General features: G+C 32.8%; 1 long non-coding RNA gene across 1 annotated transcript; it reads right to left on the bottom strand.

Annotated features, from left to right (window-relative positions):
• Nucleotides 1-12,330: 12,330 nt before the first annotated feature.
• On the bottom strand, nt 12,331-14,319 carry LOC139526207 (uncharacterized). The gene is made up of 2 exons (XR_011665157.1): nt 14,000-14,319; nt 12,331-12,684 (listed from the first exon to the last, which is right to left on the bottom strand). It is a non-coding gene; the product is annotated as an uncharacterized lncRNA (long non-coding RNA).
• Between the last annotated feature and the right edge of the window lie 658 nt (nt 14,320-14,977).

Raw genomic sequence — 14,977 nt, 5'->3', positions numbered from 1 at the left:
CTTTGTGGGCAGCAAAATCTATAAAGAAATTATTACAGAAAAAGGCAAACCCTGGAAATTTCGATTATCATATCAACTGGTAGTTATGTACTCTATAATTATACAGGCGGTGCTGAAATGTCGCCACATAGAAATTGAAAGTTTCCAATTGGGGAACCGAAATTATCTCATTTGTAATAAATCTTTGTTTGACCCTCAATGTCAATTCCAAGATGTTATTTGAGTTGTGAGGGATATTAAACTGTATATGTTGTCTCCTTATTTCAAGTAATGGAATAGATGCGTTCAACACAGTAACCAAACTTAAAATCATTTAATAAGAGGATATCATCTTTATAGAGGAAAATAAAATTGATAGATAATGCTAGATTCTCTTCCTTCTTCAAAAGAAACACCTATATAAAATCAGTCTTTAATAAATAAAGGAACAAGTCGGCAAAAAGAGGAGCACAATTGGTTTCCATGGGAACGACGGTTGTAGGTTGAAAAACGCGTCTAACTAAGGTTCAGACTAATCTTTAAATTAGGTAAGAACACGCGCTTTCAAGTGGACTGATTTATGATGAAAAAAATACCAAATATGATGGCATCGATACCTTTGTTTCAGAGGAAAGTTTAAGAAATGGTCTGTTACTCTTCTTTCTCAATGTGAACTGAATTTAAAAATCTGTGAATGGCGTTATCGAAGATGATAGTTGTAGGTGGCACGGTAGTATTTGCATTCCAGAATTTAGGTTGCTCTTTTGTGTACCCTACTTAGGTTAATGTATCTAAAAATACAGTATCAACTGAACATACTTTCCCAAACTAAAGGGATGAATGAGGTGTAGAAAAATATGAAATAATTTTACATACAGATGAAAATGAATTTTTGAGAACTTTTTAAAATTTTTTATTCACTGCACCATAAAGACCTAAAAGTACTAGTGGCCTTAGGTTTTTAAAAATAGCAAAAAAAGTAAACGGTCATGATACATATTCAAATTCATTTCTGAATAGTAAAATGAAAGTACTTCAGTTAACTGTGAATGTAGAATTTTTTGCAGTGTTATAAAGTGGTGAAAATTCTAAAAGGCTATCATTATCCCTTATGGGCCAGGAAATACTACCGTGCCACCTGTAAGTTTGCGGAGGTTTGTAATAATCGCTTTCAAACATAAGATATACAGAGAATGAGGTTTTGAAAGGGGTAGTGAATAAAGCATCGTACAATGTGACCAATTCAAATTATATTTAACTTTCTTTTTTAAATTTGAATAATTCATAACAGATAGTCATGAAGTTTCATTTTCACACAATATTTGCTAAAATGTTTGACAAAGCGCAATGACAGATAGTCCATATCGGAATTAATATAAAACATTGTATTTTTACTTGGAAAGTCTCCTCTAGTTAGATGCACAAAATAGTGTTATCTCTTGTTAACCCATGGCGAAGCATTGCATTATTCACGAATACATCATCTTCATTTAAAGTATACGATGAAGGTTTATCCAAGAACTTATTAATATAAGAACTATTTTAAGTACTAAGGATTTTCTCATCCCAGGCATAGATAATCTTAGCCGTATTTGGTATAACTGTAAAGAATTTTGGTTCATCAATGCTCTTCAACTTTGTACTTGTTTGGCTTTCTTTATTAATTTGATCTTTTTGTCACTTGTGAGTCTTATGTAGACAAAATGCACGTATGGTGTATTAAATTATAAGCCTGGTACCATTAATAACTATAACATGTCGAAATGTCTTATTGTAATTTTTATATTTGTATATTTCTCTGTCCTGAATGTTCTTGCATTTATTTGTACTGTAGTCCTGTCATGTTATGTTGTCAGTTTAGTGTTATATTTAACATTGCCATTATAGCGCGAAGTTTGGCCAGCCGCAAAACCATGTTTAAACCACCATTTTTGCTGAAAATGACCTGTATCAAGTCAGGTAAATGGCAGTTGTTATCTTATAGTTCGTTTCTGTGTGTGTTGCATTGTCGTACTTCAGCGTTTTTGTTGTTTCGTAGTTTTCCTAGTATAGTTTATGTGTTTACCTTATTTTGATTGGTTATCCAGATTTGTTTTCTCTCAATCGATTTGTTACTTTCAAACAGTGGTATACTACCTTGCCTTTATTTTAATATAAAACGGAAATAAATTAAGTATTAAATGTGTGTTGGGCAGACAGGAAGAGGACAGAGGCGTTTCTGAACCATAAGTGTTAATCAATCAAATATATGGATGTGCAAAAAAATTTATCTTAGAAATTCTATTTAAAAATTATGATCTGTTCTTTTTGCTAATTTATCTTTAGAAAGAGTCAATTTTAGTGGTTGATGCAATTTTGCTGTAATGTCCACTATTTAAAATTATTCTTGTTAATTTTTTCAATTTTTTATGTAATGCCTCGGCAAAATTTCTGTAAAACCAGACAAAAATTGAAAGTTACCAAATTAAATAAAACTAGAAATGTTTATGAATTCATACAAAAAAAAACCACAACAACCACCAGATTTATAACAAACTGGAACAATCAATTGCAAATGGTTTACTCAATAGATTAGCACACAGTGCAAAACAAATAACATGCAAAAAGAGAGAAAGTACCGATCTCTGAGTTGTCGAATTTACTAAATGCTTTTTCAAATACAATTACAACTAATAAATAAAAGACGTTCTCTCAGATTAAAGTAGATTTTATACATTTACTATGAACACCCGTCTTATCACATCTGTTTTAAAAGTCATATGAAACGAGTTTCTTGTAATGTTGATGCTATCGAAATTATTGAATCAATGCATGCATTTAACTCAAATGAGTCTTGCATTCATGGTTTTAATATTTTCTACGTATCTTTGACTTATTATCAACAACAAATGTTTCATTTTGTGATTGTTGATCGCGAACTAATACACTTCCGAGTTTGTTTTCGAAGTTTACAGAATCGTGACATTGATAAACAATAAAAAAAAAAACAGAGCACATATAAAGCATGACAGAAAAAGGGAATTGAAAGAGGCAGAACATTTTTTTTATAGTTTCCATGCGTTCATATTTGTTAATTGAACTATTCCTTGACAGTTGATTTATTAGACTTTAAAAATCTGTTATTTCTATTAACCTTCAAGAACACGTGTGTTTACATTATCTCGTCACAATTTCCCCTTGCACTTTTCCTGTCGGTGGCCGAAGTTAAAACGAAAGGTGTCGTAGTTTAGGTCATTGCATTCGGGAATATTTCTAAGAATTAGTTTCAGGGAGTCAATATTTCGATATCGGTACATTTATGAAGATTTTGATGATATTAAGGATTTTCTTTGAAAAAAAGTTAACGTTTCAAAGTTAAACTTACCCATGCAAGTATAAAATCCATGTTCATTTTTTTCTTTTCATTTTGTTTTAAATAACTCTTTTATAAAACACTGATCAAAACTAACCAACCACAACTACACTCACATTTACTAAATTTTATCATCGGTATAAGGAAATGATTCGTAAATATAACTCAACATGCAGACATTTTATACGTTCAGTTATTTCACATCCAATCTTTTATGGTAATATTCTTTACAAAGCACAAACATGTCAGTATTCACCTCACAAGCTTACAAAACCTTTAAACATACTTATTAAGAAGGAATATAGTTACGATACTGTTGTCAGGTCATTAAAGATTGCATATTTTGGCTTTAATATTGATTCACTTATAGGGTCTTTGCATCGGAACTAAACACATTTATTAAAAAAAAAAACAGTTGTTGGCATGAAACGGGTAATGTTCTTCTCATATATTTTATGATAGTATGATACTAAACCCCCATCGAGAGGGATTATGCCTGATATTCATATGATGAAAACATAATCTTTCAATCAGTTTAATTGAGGTCTGGAGCTGGCATGTCAGGTAACTGCTAGTAGTCTGTTGCTATTTATGTATTATTGTCATTTTATTTATTTTCTTTTGTTACATCTTTTGACATCGGACTCGCACTTCTCTTGAACTGAATTTTAATGTGCGTATTGTTATGCGTTTACCTTTTCTACATTGGCTAGAGGTATAGGGAGGGTTGAGATCTCATAAACATGTTTAACCCCGCCGCAATTTTGCGCCTGTCCCAAGTCAGGAGCCTCTGGCCTTTGTTAGTCTTGTATGATTTTTAATTTTAGTTTCTTTTGTATAATCCGGAGTTTAGTATGACGTCCATTATCACTGTACTAGTATATATATTTTTAAAGGGGCCAGCTGAAGGACGTCTCCGGGTGCGGGAGTTTCTCGCTACCTTGAAGACCCATTGGTGGCCTTCGGCTGTTATCTGCTCTATGGTCGGCTTGTTGTCGCTTTGACACATTCCCCATTTCCTTTCTCAATTTTACTTCTATGTTTGAAAATACACTGCTATTTTTGTAAAAATAAACACGCAGATTTGATTTAGCAAATAAATATATAAACATAATAACTAGACTTAGAAAATGCGTCGCATTTGAAACAAAAATGTTGTTTTGTCGTGTTTAGGTTTCAGGAAGTAAGGTTTCATTTTGATATCGAAATCACAAGAGTCTGATGTTTATTCAATTTGTACGAGTATAAATCAATGGAACTTGATTACCTCATGTTACGAATATCTACTGATTCCATTGCCGACTTCTGTAATCGAGGTTGTCAAAAGTGTAAATCCATAGAATATCTATATAAGTACCATTTAAATGCATTTTACCACCTCTTGGGTTTATAAAGAACTCTGTTAATTTCTGTTACGTGACAAGCTGGTGTCGTTTATATTTATGACTAGACGCTGCTTCCCATCATGTAATCTCGTTTCAAGACTAGATTTAAGTGAAATGTTATATCATATGTATTTCAATTTCTGCGTACAAGACACGTGCTTGTGATAAATAAAAAGTAAAATCACAAATATACTAAACTCAAAAAGGAAATTCCCTTATAAAATGGCACAATCAAAAGCTAAAAAACATCAAACGAATAGATAACTGTCATATTCCTGACTTGGTACAGGCACTTTCTCATGTAGAAAATGGTGGATTAAACCTGGTTTGAAAGCTAGCTTAACCTTTCAGTTGCATGGCAGTCTTATCAGATCCCATTATATTGACAACGATGTGTGAACAAAGATTTATAAAACGTTAAGTGGGATCAAAACTGAAGAGGAGGAATCTACAATCTGACGACCGCCTTATGCCACACAACCTGTATCTTGTGCAGTGGACAATTTCAACATGCAAATATTTGGTTCTACGAATAACTATGTTAATTAAATTCAAAATCAGATGATAGTTGCAATGGAAAGAGCAGGTATGATAATCATGCTTGTTTTTGTGGCTCCTGGAATTCACAAATCAAAAATGGTTGACACTCTACAGATTTGCATCACCCATATGTTTAAGAGAATTTACTCTGTCAGATCAATATCATTTTGTCTAATATTAGTGCTGATGAATAAAACACCCTTTTTAATAAGACATTCGCTATTAATATCTAGTGTTTCAAACAGCTAGGTGTTAAATGTCATTTGATGTATAGGTTAATGTGTCAATTTTCACATTTTAATGACATTGCCGTGACATCATATGTGGCCTTTCTGCACTAAAATGTCAATAAAAACATATTTTTAATGGCTTGAATAATTATACTATTTTTTTGCAATGAAAGGCTTTATGACACCTCCTCCTTTATATATTCGAACAGTTATTTTACACACTACACGTGGTATTGTCTTTCTAACTCAACTCAGTTGAAATCAGGTTTAATCCACCATTTTCTACATAAGTAATGCATGTAATAAGTCAGTAATATGACAGTTGGTATCCATTCGTTTGATGTGTTAGAGCTTTTGATAATGCCATTTGATAAGGGACTTCTTTTTTGAATTTTTCTCGGAGTTATTTTTGTGGTTTTACTTTTTACCTAAAGCAAACTAGCACTGCATCTCATTGATGTATGTTGTAGTAGTCAGAACTTCGGCACTGACATGATTTGCAGGGGCGGATGCAGGAATTTTCGAAAGGGGGGGTGCTAACCCAGGGCAAAGGGGGGTGCAGGGGGGTGCAAAACATATGTCCCGATACAAATGCATTGATCGGCAAAAATAAAGGGGGGGTGCGCACCCCCGGAACCCCCCCCCCCCCCCCCTTGGATCCGCCACTGATTTGTAGCAAACTTTGAAACTATCATATAATAAATTTTAAAACTTTAAAGAAACTAACGTTTCAACTCCCTCAGGCAAAGTTGACCTTAGATGAATATTAATATTTAGCGATTTTATGTACTTTTGGTCATATGTAGGTCTTCATCTGTTTCGGTTCTTCTACATCCTTGGCTGTCAAGTATTCGGTTTTGAGCTTTCCTGGTGAAGGAGTATCCAGAAAAGCGATTCGGACGCAATAGATTAACCACGTGTTTTCATATATTCTAACCTTGTGAAAATGCAAAGTGCAAATATAACTCTATATCACTTACTTGGGTGATACCTGAAAACAAAACAAAAATATTTAGTTAACATATCTTATTTGGTTTTGTTGTTTTTTTCTATCTGACAAGTTCTTTAGTATCATACTCATTTATATCATTGTTCCTTCGTTTCATAGCCCACCTTTCAGCAAATGGTTTCACCTCATTCATTCCACTAAACTTGACATTAATGATACCTTTGAAACAAGAAGGTCTGTGTCCTATCTAACATTCTTAAAGACAAAAACATAACCATTTAACAAGTTCTTTAATATCATACTCATTTATATCATTGTCCCGTCGTTTTATAACCCATCCTTTCAGTCGGTGGTTTCATCTCATTCATTCCACTGAACTTGACAATAATGATACCTGTGAAAGTAGAAGGTGTGCCTCCTAAAGAACATTCTTTAATAAGGACAAAAAAAAAACAATTTGACAAGTTCTTTAATATTATACACACTTATATACCCGTCCCGTTGCTTAATAACCCACATTTTATCGAGTGGGCTCATCTCATTTATCCCACTGAACTTTACATTCATTGGCACTTGTGAAACTAGACGTTTTGTCTCCTTTCTGGATCTTTTAATTAAATTGACACAGATGAGTGACGTCAGACTATGATAGACTGCCACTTTGTATGGTGTTAGAATTGTTGTTTCATGGATATGTAGCGTTAAAGTAATAGCAAGCAAGTTGTTTTAAAATATATGAAACTCTAAATGGTATTGGTACTTATGCAATCTATTTATATACGTATTCTCGATAAAGTGAACTCGTAAATAATGACCGACAATAAAAATAACTCAATGCTACCGACGGTTTATGTTGCTTTTCAGGTTACAAAACCCCGACTAATCACGCAATAATTTACCAGTATAAAAATTGAGTGCATTTACAAAAATAATAAATTGCATAATCACTGCACAAGGTCGTCGTATTGAGTTCATGACGGACGAATGACCATAAACTTCATATGATGCAGTGGTTACAATTCTTTTATCAGTAATGAAACTTAAAAACATAAACTAATTTGACATGCAAGGAAATGATTAAGGCCATTACCTAATTTTTTCTTGCTTGACAATATTTGTTCGTTTACGATTTGATTGATGTTTTAACATTGCATGAGACGGTATATGTACATAGACACGACAAAGTCTCCGTAATATATTTAGATTTTCACGATTGAAAATAAAACTTTAGAAATTTGATGCGTCCGAAGAGCTTTCACTAGGAAAGCTAAAAACTAAAAAAAATGAAAACTGACGATGCACAAGCTCTATGATAAATTATGAACTATATGAACTATATGAAAAGCAACATACACAGAAAAACCCAATACATTTAAAGTCAACGTAGCCTGAGGGAACCTAATTTCCTTTATAATTCAAATATACAAAATACAATTTATAAACCTTAACTTACACAATCAAAATCAAACATTAGTATTGGCCTATTTCCTTTTGCTTTATTAACCCGATCGTTGCAACCGATCTCGACCTTGTTCAGTTCAGGCGATTCCCCAAATAGTTGTTTTTACCTTGATTAATCTCTTATTGAACATTGTTACACTATTGTTGCCATAGTTGACGTAATTTTCTTACGCTTCCTTGTAAGTAATTTTTAGAATTTGGTTTTTAGGTAAAAATTTTGCTGTTGTCACTGCTGTATTCATTTCCAATTTCGTTTAAACTCGAGACGATTGGAGGTTGACATTATTGTTGTACACCAATATAATGTTGAAAATTGTTTGTTGACTTCTTGTATCTTGGTTGGGTGGTTGTTAATAAAATCAAAATTTCATCAATGTCATTGCAGAAGAACTGACTACTGAATACCGTGCTGAAAATACACGGTGATTAGAAGATCACCGGTTCGACTCATTGCTAGTAAAAACAAAAACCCAACTTTACAATATTGAAAACAACACGTTATCGATTTCTTGCGTCCGAAGCGCTTTTTTCTGGATTTACCTTCATCAGGAACGCCCAAAGCCAAACATTTGAAATCCGAAGATGTATAAGTACCGAAACCGTCGAATAGCTATATATGTCAAAAATACCTAAAATAAATAGCCAAATTCATCTAAAAAAAAGCATACTTTGCCTGAGGAAGTTGAAACCTTAGTTTCTTAATAATTTCTTAATTTATAAATGGACACTTTTAGTCAAGTTTGTTAAATCATGTCAGTACCGAAATACTGACTACTGAGCTGATGATACCCTCGGGGACTGATAGTCCACTTCGTTCGTCTTACGCGCTGTTCTGGATTAAACTTCATCCGGAACACTCAAACTTCAACATTTGAAAGTCATTGATGCGTAAGCAGAAACGCATTGAGCTATATAACCAAAACGGAACTGAACAGAACGACAAAATTCACCTAAGATCAACTTTTCTTGAGGTAGTTAGAATCTTATTTTCTTAATAATGTCTAAATGTACAAAGTGTATTTCGTGTTCAGTGGGAGAGATGTGATCAACAAACATCAGTTTGAAGCTGACATCATCAATATACTTATTGTTTGATGGACAACATGTATTACGCTACATTCATGGATCCATCAAAACACAGTTGTTATTCATATAAACCAAATTATTGTCCACTTACTCATTTATTGTGTCTAAATATACTCTATACAGGAGTTTCATTTCTTGAATACTCAGCTAACTTTATCATTTAACCTCATTTTCAGATATATACACGATGTCATTACACTTACAGTTCAATATTCGGTGTTCGTGTTTCTCCTAACATGAAATAAAGGATACAACAGACAAAGTTATGTATATGCTTCATATCTTAATACTGGAAATTTACACTAATGTTCGGTTTAGAACAGAAATTAATTGATTTAAATTTTTATAAATTTGAACTTGCCATTTGTATGTAGCAACCCTTTTATGGTGTATAGTTAATAATACAATATTGGAAGGTTTGTGCTATATGTCAGGATTTCATAAAAATTATAAGTTTAATCCAGAACAGCGCGTAAGACGAACGAAGTGGACTATCAGTCCCCGATGGTATCATCAGCTCAGTAGTCAGTATTTCGGTATTGACATGACTTAACAAACTTGACTAAAAGTGTCCGTTTATAGATAAGAAATTATTAAGAAACTAAGGTTTCAACTTCCTCAGGCAAAGTTGGCTTTAGATGAATTTGACTATTTATTTAAGGTATATTTTACATATAGCTATTCGACGGTTTCGGTACTTATACATCAAAGGTAGTAAAGGAGCTGAAGTCATAATAAGATACAATCATGACACGGCTGATCGAAACGAAATTGCTCAAATGCTTACACATATCGTTCATTTGCCGAAACTTAAAACTGTGTCCACATTTCCTTGTTTGCGACGTCATCACATTCGATTAACCATAAGATATCCACTTGTCGAGAGCATCATGGATAATGGATACATAATACTCACTCATCTAGATTACCCGAGTTCATGAAAGTTTTAGATGGATTTCGTGGTACTCAATTTTTAAGTGTCTCTACAGTGTTTTTAACTGTTTCTTTTCTATGTAGCTTTTAGTTTCCAGTTTGCCTGAAATATGGTTTGCATCCTATAGTACACCTTGTCAAATTAATATGATCCTTGATTGACATACGTTTATGTAACACGGAAGACATTATTTCTGCAAAGATTGTGTTTTTGTGCATTTAATTATAATGCATCCGTATTTATAAATTCTATTAGCTCTTTTTATTCTTATACTTTCTACAGGTATTTTTACCTTACAACTATTTTCGTAAGTTGCTTTAGTACAACCTTTAAAAAGATCTATATTCGAAACAAGATGTGTCGTCTCTAATTATCAAATTGATTAATTGAAAATATAACTTTGATAGTTTACTTACACAATTTTGTAACTTTTTATGGATAACATTTTAAAGGAAATGACTAGGCAAAATTAAACATGTACTTTAAAAGAGGGCCGAAAGATACCAGAGGAACATTCAAACTCATTTAGGATGTGTCAAGTCCAGCTTTTTGGCTTATTAATTTAGAACATCAAAATATATTACAAATCCATGAAGTATCATCTTTTAGATGTGCACATGCCATAAGTCCATATATCAGAATTAACATTTTCCCGTTTTGTCTCTCCTATTTGACGTAAGGGGGTTGCAATTAACGCAAATGTACTTCTAGTCTCGATAACCCAGACGCATATATATATATAGCGTCTGGGGTGATTAACCGGACTGGTCAGATATTTATAGGGGGCGTAACAAATAATTAAATATAGAACATATCTATAAATAGCACTTCCGTTATCCCCATTATATTTAAAAAAAAAATAATAACAACAGTAAAGATCAGTAAACAGTGTAACGTTACATGTATATATATTAAAACTGACATTCTTGTAGCTGATCCTGTTGCCCAACTTGCAGATGGGCAATCTTAAAAGAACGATAAAAAATACTGTAATTAGCGGCGATCTTTTTTTCTGAATTTTTGTCACATGTAAAAAAAAATTAAAGACATGATTTTTTTTCGTGGGAAAAATTTGGTTGATTATATCATATAAGGAAACACTGTAGCATGACTGTATAGTGCCCTCCTTATAACAAGTTCTAGATCCGCCACTGGTCGTGTATAGAGGATACCACGCTCTCTGTGCGCTAAGAGAGGGATCTGTAGGTGGACCGTTGTACATAATCCAATATACCTTAATTTTCTGGCGAGTTTTAATTTCTCGAACATGTATCCCCAACGGGCTATAATTTAGGACCTCATCTTTATAATTATTGTTATTTTTTTTCGTCCTGAACATTACCATTATTTACCACAAGACGATAACCAAGCAACCCAACTTGAAGATCTATTTTTATATTTTAACACACCACGTTTAATATTCTCTTATCTTCATACTATAAACTACCATTTTTCTCTATTTTCATATTATAGCACACCACTATATATATTCTCTATTCTTTATATTGTATCGCATCGTCCTGAACATGCATGAAATATTTGCCACTTGACGTTAAGCAACCAACAGTCGGTATATTGTAGCCACGTTAGTCTGTATTCCTTAATTTTAATTTTTATCCATTTTTCTTAGTTTTGTCTCATTCTTATTTCTGTAAATTCTTGTTATAATTTATGCTTTCCATTTTATAATAATCTTTCAAATATCTGACGCACTGACCTTACTCGAAAAGCACACATCAAGTTACGTTTATGGAAAGAAAAACAACTCTAAGATTACAATGTAAAATTTAAAAACCCTGTTTAACAACTTATCACTGGCAGATCAGTAAGATCACACAATGAGTCAACTCAATTTTTATTTACAAAATTAACTGATCTTAAAATTGCTAACGACAGAATAGTCTAAATGTTTCACCAATAATCTATATCGCCTAATCCTTTTGGGAAGAAAACATTTGGGGACCAACCTTCACACAATACCACTTTGCCAGTCTCCGTGTCTATGAAGAAATACAGAAGTTAACCAGTCATTCATGAAACCCAATACTCTTTGAATGCATGTTTGAATCAATCACATTGAAAAGGTGGAATGGGATTTATCCCATACTGCATGATAACTTATACAAAAAATAACTGAAAAGTGTATTCTCCTACTACAAACTATTATAATATTCATCATGACTTTTGTATAAAAGGGCAGCTTCATAAAAACAACAACTTCGAATTCTCCTGTACATGTGAACCTTTATATAAAATAAGGAGATTGCTAATGAGGCAACAACCCAGCAGAGTTCAAATGACATGGATATTCGCAAATAGAATCACTGCTCGGCCTCCAATATTAAGAAAACTCCATACCATATAGTTAACTGAGAAGGGCCAGACATGTAAATGAGATACAACGCAAACATGAAAACTGTTAAATTGTTTATATGATTTTTAATTTGTTAATACAAATCTTTAAAATTCTCCGACATATCTGACAACAATGTGTTTCTTGATGTTTGTTTCATTTACTTAATATATGTCTGTGTACCTTTTTTCGCTTTGTGGTTGCTGTCAAAATAATGTTAACCCAACATTTTTGATACTGTGATTTATTTATAATGATTGCTGCTGCAGTAATTAAAAAAAAAATCTTTGAATCTTTTTTCTTATAAAATTGAAGCTGTTTATGATACAATGAAAATTCGAATATTTATATAGTCTTTTTTAATTCTTCACATTTTACACATAACAACTGTGTCCCGAAATCATCATTGGTTTGTCTACAAAATAAAGTAAATGTTAAAATCATATTAATTTTTGGTCACCAGCATAGCATATATGAAAAACAAAATGTTTGGAAAAAAACATAAATCATATAGAAATATACATTTAGAAATGTCTTGGTGCAAGCTGAATTCCGCTACGGGATGCGAGATTATCTCGCTGTGGTGATGACACGACCCATTGGTGGCATTGGGTTGTTTCCTGCTCTCTTGTCGGGTTAATGTCTCTTTGACACATTCCCTGTCTGTATTCTCTATCAAAATTATGCATGAATTTTTATCATTGTTAAAGGCCATACATGCAGTTGCCTATACTTGCTCTCATCCACCTCCTTTGAACTTGGGGTGGATAGTTGTCTCATTGGTATTCATACCGCATGTTCTTGCTTGTATAATGTTGACCTTTTGGTACTTTTATTCTCACTTTTTGTTTCAGTCAACAATATGTCCTCTTAATCATGTTGATGTCTACTTTTGGTAATGTATGTCATTGGGTTCACCGGTTGCTGCCTCATTGACACCTCCTTTCATTGATGCTGCATCTATTGTTTTACTGTCTTGTTTTACATCAAAAACAAATTTACAGTGTATTCCTCATACCATGGTTTTGTTTCAAGGTTTAGATAGCCAATTGGTATATATTCACTGACAACATTTGTATTCTTTTAAGGACTTTTTTTAGTGTGAAAAAAATGCCTCTTAAAAGTGCAAAAAAGTATTTTTCGTTTTTAAGTTGACCAGTCCAGACTGTGTTTACTAACAGTATATTTAAATTACTTTTCATAACAACGTGTCGCACTTCTTAAATGTTTGCATAAGCTAAATGCATTTGTTTAAAAAAAAAATCGAGCATAAATCATTTTGACCGTTTGGTGTATGTACAAAATCAGTGGCATCTTCTAGATATACTTTGTTTGTTTTTCGTCTGCTTATGTTTTTGAATTGCGTTCCCTCCTTCAAATGTGTACAACATTGCGCATCTCTCCTTCCCCCCCTTTTTTTTTACACATATCAAAATGCAAACTCCTTTATACACTACATATAAATACAACAAACTTATCTTGGATGAAGTTCATATTTCGGCGTCATATTACTTTTCCATCAAGTATTTTTAAAGTTAACAACCCCAAAATGTATTTATAGCGTACACACGACTGTTCGAGTGGTCCCAGTCAATACAAAAATTGCCATGAATTGTATGATTATTAACTTGCTTACGTAGCATGGACATGCATGAAAGAATATATAACTACTCGTTGTTTCAGTTTGCATTAAAATTTATGTAACAGTTTGTGGTGTTATATCATCTTACCAAGGTTTGATGTGCTGTTATTTTCCTTCGCGGTCATGGAAGCCATGCTGTCTGGTGTTTTCCACGACTTGTATGTCGTCACAAACAAAATATAAATAGCTTTAAACAACAATCGGTACACTCGGGCTTTTCAATAGTATTATCGTAATATAATTTCTTCCGAAGTCAATAACCAACTTCTTGGTTATTCGTCTTGGACATTATCTTTAAAAACTAGCTAAAAAAGCCGATACTATTCCGAATGTCATAAATTACCATTTTTATATCACTTGTCATCCAGACGCTCTACTTTGAAAAATAAAGCGGCTGGATGATCGAGACTAATGTACTTCAAGCCTCTATGTGACTTCTTTTCGTAACCCTTGCTTCCGAATGACTATTAAAATTTTTATTGAGTCTGATGAGTGTTTTTTTTTAGACGAAACGCGCGTCTGACGTAAATATAAAGTTTTGATCCTGGTATCTGTGATGAGTTTATTAACATAAACATTTTTTAGTGGATAACATATCTTTTTAGATAAATGTAAGGCTGAAGTCTAATTTTGCCCCAAACTTGATTTTCATCAATTATGACAATGATGACATGTATTTGACCTGAGAGGGACATTAAAAATGGCATGTTTGCACTTAAGTGTCCTTAATATATCATCCGATTAATTCATCAATAAAATTAACTTGACATCCAAAGAGATGACGTATTTTTTTACTATTTTTGCAATTTTAGAGAATCCGGATACAATAATTTGGTTTGAGAAAAATTTCCCGATATAATTCTAAATTAACTGAACGTAAAACTATTTTAACGACAATCACCACGTGCATATGCATATGACTTCTATAGACATATTCAATGTAAAGACAATTACTGCAATACTGCAAGCATATTTACAGTTGTTCCACACGATTTATTCCGTTCGATATACTCATTAAAAGTAAAGATAACTAATGTTACCAATCAGACGATAAGTTAATGGAACA

The sequence above is a fragment of the Mytilus edulis genome, chromosome 1 (genome assembly GCF_963676685.1).
Source record: "Mytilus edulis chromosome 1, xbMytEdul2.2, whole genome shotgun sequence".
Classification (NCBI taxonomy): Eukaryota; Metazoa; Mollusca; class Bivalvia; order Mytilida; family Mytilidae; genus Mytilus; species Mytilus edulis.
The sequence above is the reverse complement of the archived record's forward strand: the minus strand, read 5'-3'. Positions and strand labels throughout refer to the sequence as shown.